Source organism: Rhinoderma darwinii, chromosome 5 (genome assembly GCF_050947455.1).
Source record: "Rhinoderma darwinii isolate aRhiDar2 chromosome 5, aRhiDar2.hap1, whole genome shotgun sequence".
Classification (NCBI taxonomy): domain Eukaryota; kingdom Metazoa; phylum Chordata; class Amphibia; order Anura; family Rhinodermatidae; genus Rhinoderma; species Rhinoderma darwinii.
In genome coordinates, this window is record NC_134691.1 from 120,594,494 (window position 1) to 120,606,932 (window position 12,439).

Sequence of the window (12,439 nt, forward strand, 5' to 3'; positions counted from 1 at the left end):
CGTACTCCTTCAATCTCCTCTGTGTCATCTCAGAGTGAAACTGACAACACGTCCTATAGATCAAATTTTAATATTCGACCCAAAAGAAAATTAGCACAAAGACAAGTGGCTAACAAAAAGCGACCTGATGTACGAGACCAAATCAGCCGCCCTAAGGTAATTAATCTATCAACACATGTGTTTTCCAACATTGATTTAGAATTAATAGCTAAGGGTTTAACTTTTTCACCAAGCGCTAGCTTTGATATGTTTTCAGCAGTGAAAGACCTACATATCTTTGGTCGTTCGCTCATCTTCAAAAAATGGTTTGACAAACCAGTGGATAGTGAACATTTTCCAACGTTAGAAGAACAGCAGGCATTAAAAGCATTAGAGGATCTTTTGGATGAGCACAAGAACGATGAAGCTACAGGTAATGTTCCAGCATGCATTCGCATTAAATCTAAAAATTTCCCTGCTCTTAGCTTGTGCCCGGCGGTAGATTTGTTCATTAAGTCAGTGACCCAAGAATTTTGGAACATTCCAAGGAGTATCAAATATGATAATCTAACCCCTATGGAGAGAAAGAGTTTGAAACAATTACAGAAAATAAATGACGTGGTATTCAAGGCCGCAGATAAGGGGGGTAACGTGGTAGTCTGGCCCAGCAATATGTATGAGGCAGAGGCAAATAGACAGCTGCGGGATAAACACAGTTATAAGAAATTGACCTTTAACCCTCTGTCATCTTTCAGATCTGAGTTACAGGCCAAACTCTCACAAGCAGTAGAAGAAAATATAATTTCAAAGGAACTATGCAAGGCACTTTCAATTGACGAACCTACCATACCAACCCTTTATTTACTACCCAAGATCCATAAAAATGAAAAAACCCCACCAGGAAGGCCCATAATTTCAGGTAGGGGCAGTTTGACTGAGGGTATCTGTAAATTTATCGACTTCCATCTAAAAAACTTGGTTATTAATTTACCCTCATACATTCGTGACACTGCCGACTTGTTACAGAAAATCAGTGGCGTCAGTATTGACAGGGACATGCTCCTTGTCACTATTGACGTAGAATCTCTCTACACGAGCATCAAACATTCAGATGGGATTAGGGCGGTTGAATATTTTCTTTCAATGTCTGACTTGGAAAAACAACTCTGTTCTTTCATCATTCAGATGCTCGAGTATATTTTAACACATAATTTCTTTGTGTTTAATGGCAGTTTTCACTTACAGCTCCAAGGTACCGCCATGGGGGCAGCGTGCGCACCCTCGTACGCCAACCTCTTCCTTGGCCTCTGGGAAAGGGATCTCCTCTCGGATGACCGGGGTGACTCAATGGCACGGGTACTTTTATGGGCCCGTTACATTGATGACATTTTGGTCATCTGGAAGGGCACACAGGCTGACCTGGATTCCTTTATGACTGGGCTAAACACAAACGTTTTAAATCTGAAATTTACTTATAAAGCTCATCCCAGTCTTTTGGAGTTTTTGGATGTTCAAATTTTTACGGATGAAAATGGCTTTCTTCACAGTGATGTTTTCCGTAAGGAAACTTCCGTAAATGCATTATTACATTCTTCCTCTTCCCATCCTCCGCAGACTATTCAAGCAGTCCCTATTGGACAATTTCTGCGGATAAAGAGGATATGCTCGTCCGATTTACTGTTTGAAGAGCAGGCAGAGGATCTAAAAAATCGTTTTTTAGAACGGGGATACAGTATGAGATCTATCAAAAAAGCCTACCAAAGAGCTAAGCGTGCCCCCAGAGACGACTTGCTTTTTCCCAAGAAAAGGACAGATAAACACAGTCAGGTAAGATACATTACTGGGTATCACTCCCGATGGCCACAAATGAAAGAAATTTTCAAACGCTATTGGCCGATATTACTCACATATCCCACCTTGGATAGATTTATTACCAAATATCCAAGTATTACTGCGAGACGGTCCAAGAATTTAAAGGACCATTTGGTGAAAAGTCATTATGACCCAATAAAAACTAAATACCCATTCGGGACCAAGGGTCCAAAGTGGGGTTGCAATCCCTGCGGACAATGCATCGCGTGCCCTAACATTGAAAAAGCCACTACATTTACTAATGCCTCTGGCACTAAGATTTTCAATATTACTCATCCTATAACATGTACCACCAAAGCTGACGTATACTATGCAGTCTGCCCTTGCCCAAAAATTTATGTTGGTCTCACCTCCAGAGAGCTGAAGGTTCGAGTACGAGAGCATATGGCCGACATAAAGCGAGCATCAAGGTCAGAAAATCTGGAAAATCTAAAACCTGTAGCCCGACATTTCAAAACGCACCATTCCAGTGACCCGTCAAAATTGAAGGTGAGGGGAATCGACCATATTACATGTGGTATGAGAGGAGGTGCTATTAAACAAAAACTTGCACAATGCGAGACTCGCTGGATATGGACCCTTGGGACAATGTTTCCACATGGGCTAAATGAATCTCTGAGCTACGCTCCGTTTCTGTAACCATTGACTCCGCAGTGGCTCTTGGTTTTTTAATCTCTTCTATATTTGTGTTATTTTATAGTACTAACTACTCTCGTTTTGTCCATCCTTTTTTCCATATATATAGAACTTCGCATCACCTATTGAGTCTATCTGAGGAGGTTACTAAGGGGATCATATCTAACAGGACAAAGGAAGAATTCCTTAGTATCGTCCTGCATGCTATGTTTGTGTGTTCCGCTATTATGTAATTTTGCATTATTACAATAAATTCTACATATCCTCTATGTATGTATATTTTACATTACATTGAATTGTTCGTTGACACATTCATATTATACTCATTCATTGTGGTTACTTGTTTTTAATACATATGTCATATTACAACATATTGTTCCAGTATGTATCTTATAATGCACTTTCCCTGTATTTTTATACACCTATTGATATTCACATTACGAGTTTTTAACCAGTTTTTATAAAGCTTTTGATGATTGAATATAATATTCTGTCATGGTCTTATTTATTAATTGTCATATTATAACAACCTTGTGTCACTTATTCATTCTTATTCACTCACTTTATTTAATTCATTATCATGTTACGTTCACATGATGTTTGAGGGTCTTTTTTCCTTTTTTTATTTTTTTCATTCACCACCATCGGTCCCATAATTAATATATTAGTTATTACTAATACTGGACCGTCCTATATTCATTAATTATATTCATTCATTCACACCTTTGTTCTTATGCATTCCCTCTTTATGTCACCACACACACATATCACCACATATTTTCTACCATCACCCTTCTTATCCATCAGGGCATCTCCTCTCACTCCCTTGTCATCACAGTTTATTTACACTCACACGGCATACCAAGACTGCCGTCCCCCTCCCTCCCCCTCCCTTCCTTTTCTCTCACTGCTCACACAACATTCCATTGTTCACGGTAATCAGTGCAGACATACTCTTATCATGTTATCCATTAACTACATTTCTCTTCATCTTATGGTGACGTAGGCACGATGAGAGGGTGCGCTGATGCAGTTTGAGAAAGCAAAAAAACTAAACTCTCGGGGGGGGGGGGGGGGGGAGGGGAGTGGTCCTGGCTCATTCCGTCTGCTGTCTCTAATTGGAGCAGGCTGTGGGGGGCGCGGTCAGTCCTCGCCGCCCCACATCCTCTCTGATGACGCAGTACAGGAAGTGGGGCAGCGCCATCTTTGTACCCCGCATCAGACGCCACCTATCCTCCATCCGGTCATATCACCTCCTCCTCTTGACTCATAACACCTGGGATGCGCAGTATATAAGAGTGGGCACGAGCAGCTTGACCCCAACCCCGGACGAAGGCAGGTGCCGAAACGCGCGTCGGGTGTAGACGTCCCATCTTTGCATCACAATGTCTACTGGTATGTTGAACAAATACTTGCCATCTTCAGCAGCTTGCACAAAACTTTGCTTATAACTCTTTGATTACACTTCAAAACCAGCTTTTGCACACCTAAACACTGCTCTATACTATTGTATCCTGTTGGCGTTGTTTATACATTTTCTTTTTTACTCAAATCGCCACTACTGTACGAAATATATGCATATAAATGTTTTAGCCAGGTATGCTGTTATTTATCTATTTGCTGCCATAATACCTTATTGTTTCCAACATGTTGACCAAATTAGCACATCTGATTTATGATTGATGTGACGTCCTTTTTTATTGTGTGACTTATCCTTATTCCATCTTTTTACTTGTCTCATGTCTCTATTCAATAAAAATTGTATATATATTTTTTGTATTTCACGTGCTTCAAGTCGATCATTTTTTCTTTGTCAGTTTCTCATCTTTTGATCGACGCACCAAGTGTATCTTGGTCAATACTTAGGATATGATAACGTGCCGCTCACATAACTAGCAACAGTGCTTTACAGTGTAAATGTTGATGCTTCGAGCACTATTATCATTATCATATTCTGTCTGTTGGTATTCTTTTGGTCTATACCAGATTACATAGACCCTGATGTACTCCGCACAGATTACATATGCCACCTCATTATAAACTAAAACACTAAACAAAACTACTACCAAAATCTGCTCTCCAAAAGCCAAATGGCGCTCCTTCTGGGTTTGGCAGTGTGCCTAATCAGCAGTTTATAACAACATTTGGGGTATTACTGTACTCTGGAGAACCCACTTAAAAATTCATTCGGTGTGTGTCACCAGTGGTACAAGCTGGGCACAACACATTGGGCACTGAAATAGCATATCTGTGGAAAAATGGCAAATTTCAATCTGCAACATCTATTGTGTACTCATTTCTGCAAAACCTGTGGGGTCAAAATGCTCACTACACCTCATGATAAAATTCCTTAAAGGGTTTAGTTTCCCAAATGGCGTAACTTCTTGGGGAGTTTCACTGTACTGGTACCTCAGCGCAAGGCAACATAAACCAATTTTGTAAAATCTCCACTCCAAAAACAAAATTGGGCTTTTTCCATCTAGATCCTTGCCATGTGTCCAAATAGCAGTTTACAACCACATATAGGGTATTTCTTTACTCAGGAGAAATTGTGTAACAAATTTTGAGGTGTCTTTTCTCCTGTATTCCTTGTGGAAATTAAAAATTATGAGCTAAAACGACATATTATTTTGAAAAAATTTTTTTTTTCAATTTCACGTCCGAATTCAAATAAAATCTATAAATGCTCACATAAATGCTATAAAAGATCACAATGCTCACTTCTCCTCTTACTGAATTATTTGAGGTGTATAGTCTCCAAAATGGGATCACACCTGGGGAAATTATGCTGTACTGGTACTTCAGGAGCTCTGCAAATGCGACATGGCCCACAGAAACCAATTCAGCAAAATCTGCATTGCAAAATCCAAATGGTGCTCCTTCCCTTCTGAGCCCTGCCGTGTGCCCAAACAGCAGTTTATTGCCACATATGGGGTATTCCGTGATAAAGAGAAATTGCTTTACAAATGTTGGTGTTAAGGATCTGCCAGGCACAGCTTCTGTATCCACGCCCGTAGGTAATCAGTCTGCACCTGCTTCTATGTCTGTGGGACTGACTCCATCTTCCACCACTCAGGATGGCAGGCTTAGGAGTGGGAGAGCCTATCACAGCCTGGCCAGAAGGAGCTAGCTCCCGCCCTCTGTCTATTTATACCTGCCTTTCCTGTTCCACCTTGCTTGTGATTCTTGTTTTGTTTCCTGGCCCTGCTGCAGCTTCTTTAACCATTTGACCCTGCTTCATATTGACCCTGGCTTACTGAATACTCTCCTGCTCTGCGTTTGGTACCTCGTACACTCCTGGTTTGACTTGGCTTGTTCACTACTCTTCCGCTCTGCGTTTGGTACCTCGTACACTCCTGGTTTGACTCGGCTCGTTCACCACTCTTGTTGCTCACGGTGTTGCCGTGGGCAACTGCCCCTTTTCCCTTGCTTCTGTGTACCCTTGTCTGTTTGTCTGTTGGGCACTTATTGAGCGTAGGGACCGTCGCCCAGTTGTACCCCGTCGCCTAGGGCGGGTCGTTGCAAGTAGGCAGGGACTGAGTGGCGGGTAGATTAGGGCTCACTTGTCTGTTTCCTTACCCCCATAATTACAGTTGGGGTGCTTTTTCTCCTTTATTCCTTGTAATAATTAGGAAATTCTATCTTTCTTCAGAAAATAAGTAGATTTTCATCTTCTAGACTAATAAATTCATGAAAAAACTTGTTGGGTGTTTAGGTCCCTCCAGTGCATTGCAAGCGCGACATGGCACCGAAAACCATTCCAGTAAAATCTGCGCTCCAAAATCCAAATAGCGCTCCTTCTCTTCTGATCTCTGCCGTGTGTCCAAACAGCAGTTTATTTCCACATATTGGGTATTTCTGTAATCGGGAGAAATTGCTTGACAAATTTTGGGGTGATTTTTCTCCTTTTATTCCCTGCAAAATTTACAAAATTCTATATTTTTCCAGAAAAAAAAGTCGGTTTTCATTATCACAGACTAATTAAAATAAATGTAGCAAAAAACTGGGGGTGTAGTTTGCAAAATGGGGTCACTTTTGGGGGGTTTCCACTGTTTTGGCACCACAAAACCTGACATGATGCCTAAAATATATTCTAATAAAAAGGAGGCCCCAAAATCCACTAGGTGCTCCTTTGCTTCTCAGGTCTGTGCTTAAGTCCTTTAATACACTAGGGGAACGTGTGGGATATTTCTAAAAACTGCAGAATCTGGGCAATAAATGTTGAGATGCATTTCTTGGATAAAACCTTCTGTAATGTTTTACAAATTATTTTTGGCAAAAAAAATGAAATGTGTAAATTTCACCTCTAATTTGCTTTGATTCCTGTGAAACGCCTAAAGGGTTAAAGGAAGAGTGTCGCGAAAAAAAACACGTTTTATATTAATTTGCTTTTAGTGTTTTACTTCACATACAGAGATGGAATACGGCACATACATCCCCATAGAGAATGCGAACGGGAGCCGTTCAATTCACTATGGTGTACGCAGTCTGTGTGGGAACGGCGCATGCGCCGCTCCCCCACAGTCCAAATGGAAGGTCTTCGGCCGAGCGACATCCGGCGCCATTTTCTTATGGCCGGACAGTAAGATGACTACTTCTGGTCGCGGCTTCCGGACATGTGATTAGAAGCAAGGACTAGGAGCGGAGGCAGCGGCGGCAGCGGCAGGAGCAGGTAAGTTATTTCTGTGTATGTACGTGTTTTAGTGTGTGATTAACACTGTATGTAAGCCTACTACACTGTGTGTTCGCTCAAAAAATGGCGGCACACAGTGTAGGAGGTTTGAACATTCAATCCTCTCCTTTCTCCTGGCACTAGCCAGGATAAAGGAGGGGGATTGTTTGAGGACGCTAGAGCGAGTGTGTCTTCTCAAATTTTGCAGCATAAAGCAATGTGGTTGCTTAACCACATGCCAATGCTGCAATTTTGGGAATTGCTCCATCTAGTGACCAGCACAGGGAAATGTTATAAATTAGAATCTAATTTATAATATTTCCTGACTTGTGAAAAAATTAAAAAAATTAGAACAATGTCTAATCATGTATATAATAACTGTTTAACTAGCGACACATTCCCTTTAAAACACTTTCTGAATACTGTTTTGAATTCTTTGAGGGGTGCAGTTTTCAAAATTGGGTGATTTATGGGGGTTTCTAATATATGTGCTCCTCAAAGCCACTTCAGAACTGAACTCGTCCCTGAAAATATAGCCTTTTGAAATTTTCTTGACAATGTGAGAAATTGGTGCTATAGTTCTAAGCCTTGTAACGTCCTAGAAAAATAAAAGGACGTTCAAAAAATTATGCCAACATAAAGTAGACATATGGAATGTGTGAAATAGTAACTTGTTTTGTGTGGTATTACTATCTGTTTTACAAGCATATACATTTAAAATTAGAAAAATCATAATGTTTGCAAATTTTCTTAACATTTTGGTGTTTTTTCACAAATAAGCAATGAATTTATCTACCAAATGTTTCCACTAACATAAAGTACAACATGTCATGAGAAAACAATCTCAGAAATGCTTGAATAGGTAAAAGCATTCCCACGTTTTTACCACAAAAAGTGAAACATGTAAGATTTGAGAAAATGGGTCTGGTCCTGAAGGCCAAAATGAGCTTGGTCCTCAAGGGGTTAGGGTTTCTTAGCAAGGGGGGTAAACACATATGCACTCACAACCTTTCAGTCAGTAGGTTGAGAAAGGCCCCATTGAGCAGGGCTGAAACGTTGCATGTGGTGATTAAAAAGATAAATTTTTTCACTGAATTTGGAGTGCTGACCTGTATATTGGATTATGCTGTGTATTTTGGACGCTGGTCGTGTGTCTGAACAGGTACCTGTGCACCCTACACTGGAGGAACGGTGCTGCTTTTACTTTGCTTTTTTCTATATATATATCTATATATATATATATCTATATATATCTATATATATCTATATATATCTATATATATATATATATATATATATATATATATATATATATATATATACAGTGAAGGAAATAAGTATAGATTATATTTAAAAAAAAAAGGAAAATCACATTGTCAAAATTATATATATTTATTTGCATTGTGCACAGAGAAATAAGTATTTGATCCCCTACCAACCATTAAGAGTTCAGCCTCCTCCAGACCAGTTACACGCTCCAAATCAACTTGGTGCCTGCATTAAAGACAGCTGTCTTAAATGGTCACCTGTATAAAAGACTCCTGTCCACAGACTCAATTAATCAGTCTGACTCTAACCTCTACAACATGGGCAAGACCAAAGAGCTTTCTAAGGATGTCAGGGACAAGATCATAGACCTGCACAAGGCTGGAGTGGGCTACAAAACCATAAGTAAGATGCTGGGTGAGAAGAAGACAACTGTTGGTGCAATAGTAACAAAATGGAAGACATACAAAATGACTGTCAATCGACATCGATCTGGGGCTCCATGCAAAATCTCACCTCATAGGGTATCCTTGATCCTGAGGAAGGTGAGAGCTCAGCTGAAAACTACACGGGGGGAACTTGTTAATGATCTCAAGGCAGCTGGGACCACAGTCACCAAGAAAACCATTGGTAACAAATTACGCCGTAATGGATTAAAATCCTGCAGTGCCCGCAAGGTCCCCCTGCTCAAGAAGGCACATGTACAGGCCCGTCTGAAGTTTGCAAATGAACATCTGGATGATTCTGAGAGTGATTGGGAGAAGGTGCTGTGGTCAGATGAGACTAAAATTGAGCTCTTTGGCATTAACTCAACTCGCCGTGTTTGGAGGAAGAGAAATGCTGCCTATGACCCAAAGAACACCGTCCCCACTGTCAAGCATGGAGGTGGAAACATTATGTTTTGGGGGTGTTTCTCTGCTAAGGGCACAGGACTAATTCACTGCATCAATGGGAGAATGGATGGAGCCATGTACCGTCAAATCCTGAGTGACAACCTCCTTCCCTCCACCAGGACATTAAAAATGGCTCGTGGCTGGGTCTTCCAGGACGACAATGACCCGAAACATACAGCCAAGGCAACAAAGGAGTGGCTCAAAAAGAAGCACATTAAGGTCATGGAGTGGCCTAGCCAGTCTCCAGACCTTAATCCCATCGAAAACTTATGGAGGGAGCTGAAGATCCGAATTGCAAAGCGACAGCCTCAAAATCTTAATGATTTACCGATGATCTGCAAAGAGGAGTGGGCCAAAATTCCATCTAACATGTGTGCAAACCTCATCATCAACTACAAAAAACGTCTGACTGCTGTGCTTGCTAACAAGGGTTTTGCCACCAAATATTAAGTCTTGTTTGCCAAAGGGATCAAATACTTATTTCTCTGTGCACAATGCAAATAAATATATATAATTTTGACTATGTAAATTTTCTGTTTTTTTTAAATATAATCTATCTCTCACTGGTAAAATTAACCTAGCCTAAAAATTCTAGACTGTTCATGTCTTTGACAGTGGGCAAACTTACAAAATCAGCAAGGGATCAAATACTTATTTCCTTCACTGTATATATATATATATATATATATATATATATATATGTATGTATATATATATATATATATATATACATATAGCAAAACAGAAGGTCCAGCAGCACCGGAAAAGATGTGGGTGCAAGCCCTGGGGAGCAGACCAAGATCCCAGCTATACAGTAATCAAAAAAACAGGCAGCACACCGTAGTTGAAGTGTAAAAAATGAGGGTACTTTATTGCCCCATGTGCGACGTTTCAGCTCTCTCCTCTAGAGCCTTTCTCAAGCCTTTATTTAGTCTTTATTAAAAATTTGTTTTACTTTTTTAGATACAGCTGATCTGTATTCTCTATATAGAGCAGCTGTATCTTTCGTTTTGACCTGAATCCGTCGGGTCCTGTGTGTCTCTGACACACAGGATCCACCGGTAATCTATCACATCTAACTTCATAACTTAGGATAAGGGCCTGTTCACATCAGCGTTGCCCTTCCGTTGAGAAGTTCCATCTGAGGTTTCCGTCGGGTTAACCCCTCAACGGAAAGGCAAACGGGAACCTTAGTTTCCGTTTCCCTCACCATTGATCTAAATGGTGACGGAAACGCTGCTAAAGGTTTCTGTTTGTCACCATTGTGACAGGGTTCCGTTGTTCTTGACGGAACCAATAGCACAGTCGACTACAGAGCAGCTGTATCTAAAAAAGTAAAACAACTTTTTAATAATAACTATTTATAAAGTTACACCAAACACATTTATAAAAATAAAAAAAAGTATGGCTATCAAAGGTTTACATAGCCTTTATTGTAAAAGCAGATGATTATCTTGGGGCAAGTACATAAATAAGACACTTTAGGAAAACATTTACATTTTATTTGTCACTTTAAATAAAGAACATAATACAGTACTTCACACTCAAAATTCCTAAGAAACTATTTCCTGTTTTCAACCTCACAGTGGTGAAAATGTTACAGATGGCTGTTTACTCCGTGCACTGTATTTTCTGCACAGTGGAAAGCATTTAAAAATAAATCAGTTCAACAAACAAGGCAGCAGAACACAGAACAACTAAATGCCATTTGTAACTTCTCATCATGTTCTGTGACTTTTAATACTATGCTCATGTTTTCTGCTTATTACTAAATAATAAGTATCCCCACTACTAGACTTGTGCATACCATCATGAACCTCAACACACTGTTGCCCAAAATTACAACCCCAAATCTATCTTTCTGGTAGTCAAAGTATGTTGATTAAAATAAAATAAATTTTTAATCTGATGAGAACACATTTAATAATGTTATATATCCTTATGTATAGATAGTGACTTGCAAAAGTATTCAATCCCATAAAAAGTCGACAGATTTTTCTAGGTTACAAATAATACCTACATAGACCTTTTTCAGCAAGTATTGCAAAATAAATTTTTAAATGTACATTTTATTATTTGTTAACTAATATTTTAATATTTAATAGCAGGAAAGAAGAGATTAAGGTAAGCTGGATCCTTTTCCATGTTCCCCTATACTACCAAATGGAAGCGTTTTGCAATATTTTTATTTTAATTACATTCTCTACTTGTCTAATTACTTCCATCCCAAAATAATGACCCCTTCCCACCTCAACCATTTTTATAATTTTCACTTTCGTTTATTCCCCCCACCTTCCAAAAGCCTTTTTTTTTTTATTTCCCCAACAATATTGCCACATGACGGCTTGTTTTTCACGGGACAAGTTGTATATTTTCACGGCACCATTTGTGTAGACGAAATAATGATATATTGTAACAGTTCAGCCTTTTAAGGTAAGGATGCGTCGATACCAGTAATATTATTTATTTTATTTCCTTTACATTGTGCTTGGGGGAAAATGGGAAAGGTTTTACTTTTTAATATATATATATATATATATATATATATATATATATATATATATATATATATATATATATATACATATATACAGTGAAGGAAATAAGTATTTGATCCCTTGCTGATTTTGTAAGTTTGTCCACTGTCAAAGACATGAACAGTCTAGAATTTTTAGGCTAGGTTAATTTTACCAGTGAGAGATAGATTATATAAAAGAAAAAACAGAAAATCACATAGTCAAAATTATATATATTTATTTGCATTGTGCACAGAGAAATAAGTATTTGATCCCTTTGGCAAACAAGACTTAATATTTGGTGGCAAAACTCTTGTTCGCAAGCACAGCAGTCAGACGTTTTTTGTAGTTGATGATGAGGTTTGCACACATGTTAGATGGAATTTTGGCCCACTCCTCTTTGCAGATCATCGGTAAATCATTAAGATTTCGAGGCTGTCACTTGGCAACTCGGATCTTCAGCTCCCTCCATAAGTTTTCGATGGGATTAAGGTCTGGAGACTGGCTAGGCCACTGCATGACCTTAATTTGCTTCTTTTTGAGCCGCTCCTTTGTTGCCTTGGCTGTATGTTTCGGGTCATTGTCGTGCTGGAAGACCCAGCCAC

General features: G+C 39.3%; 1 long non-coding RNA gene across 1 annotated transcript; it reads left to right on the plus strand.

Annotated features, from left to right (window-relative positions):
• The first annotated feature begins 1,754 nt into the window (after nt 1–1,754).
• LOC142652704 (uncharacterized) lies at nt 1,755–2,645 on the plus strand. Its single transcript, XR_012847893.1, has 3 exons — nt 1,755–1,806; nt 2,208–2,340; nt 2,597–2,645. It is a non-coding gene; the product is annotated as an uncharacterized LOC142652704 (long non-coding RNA).
• The last annotated feature ends 9,794 nt before the right edge of the window (nt 2,646–12,439 follow it).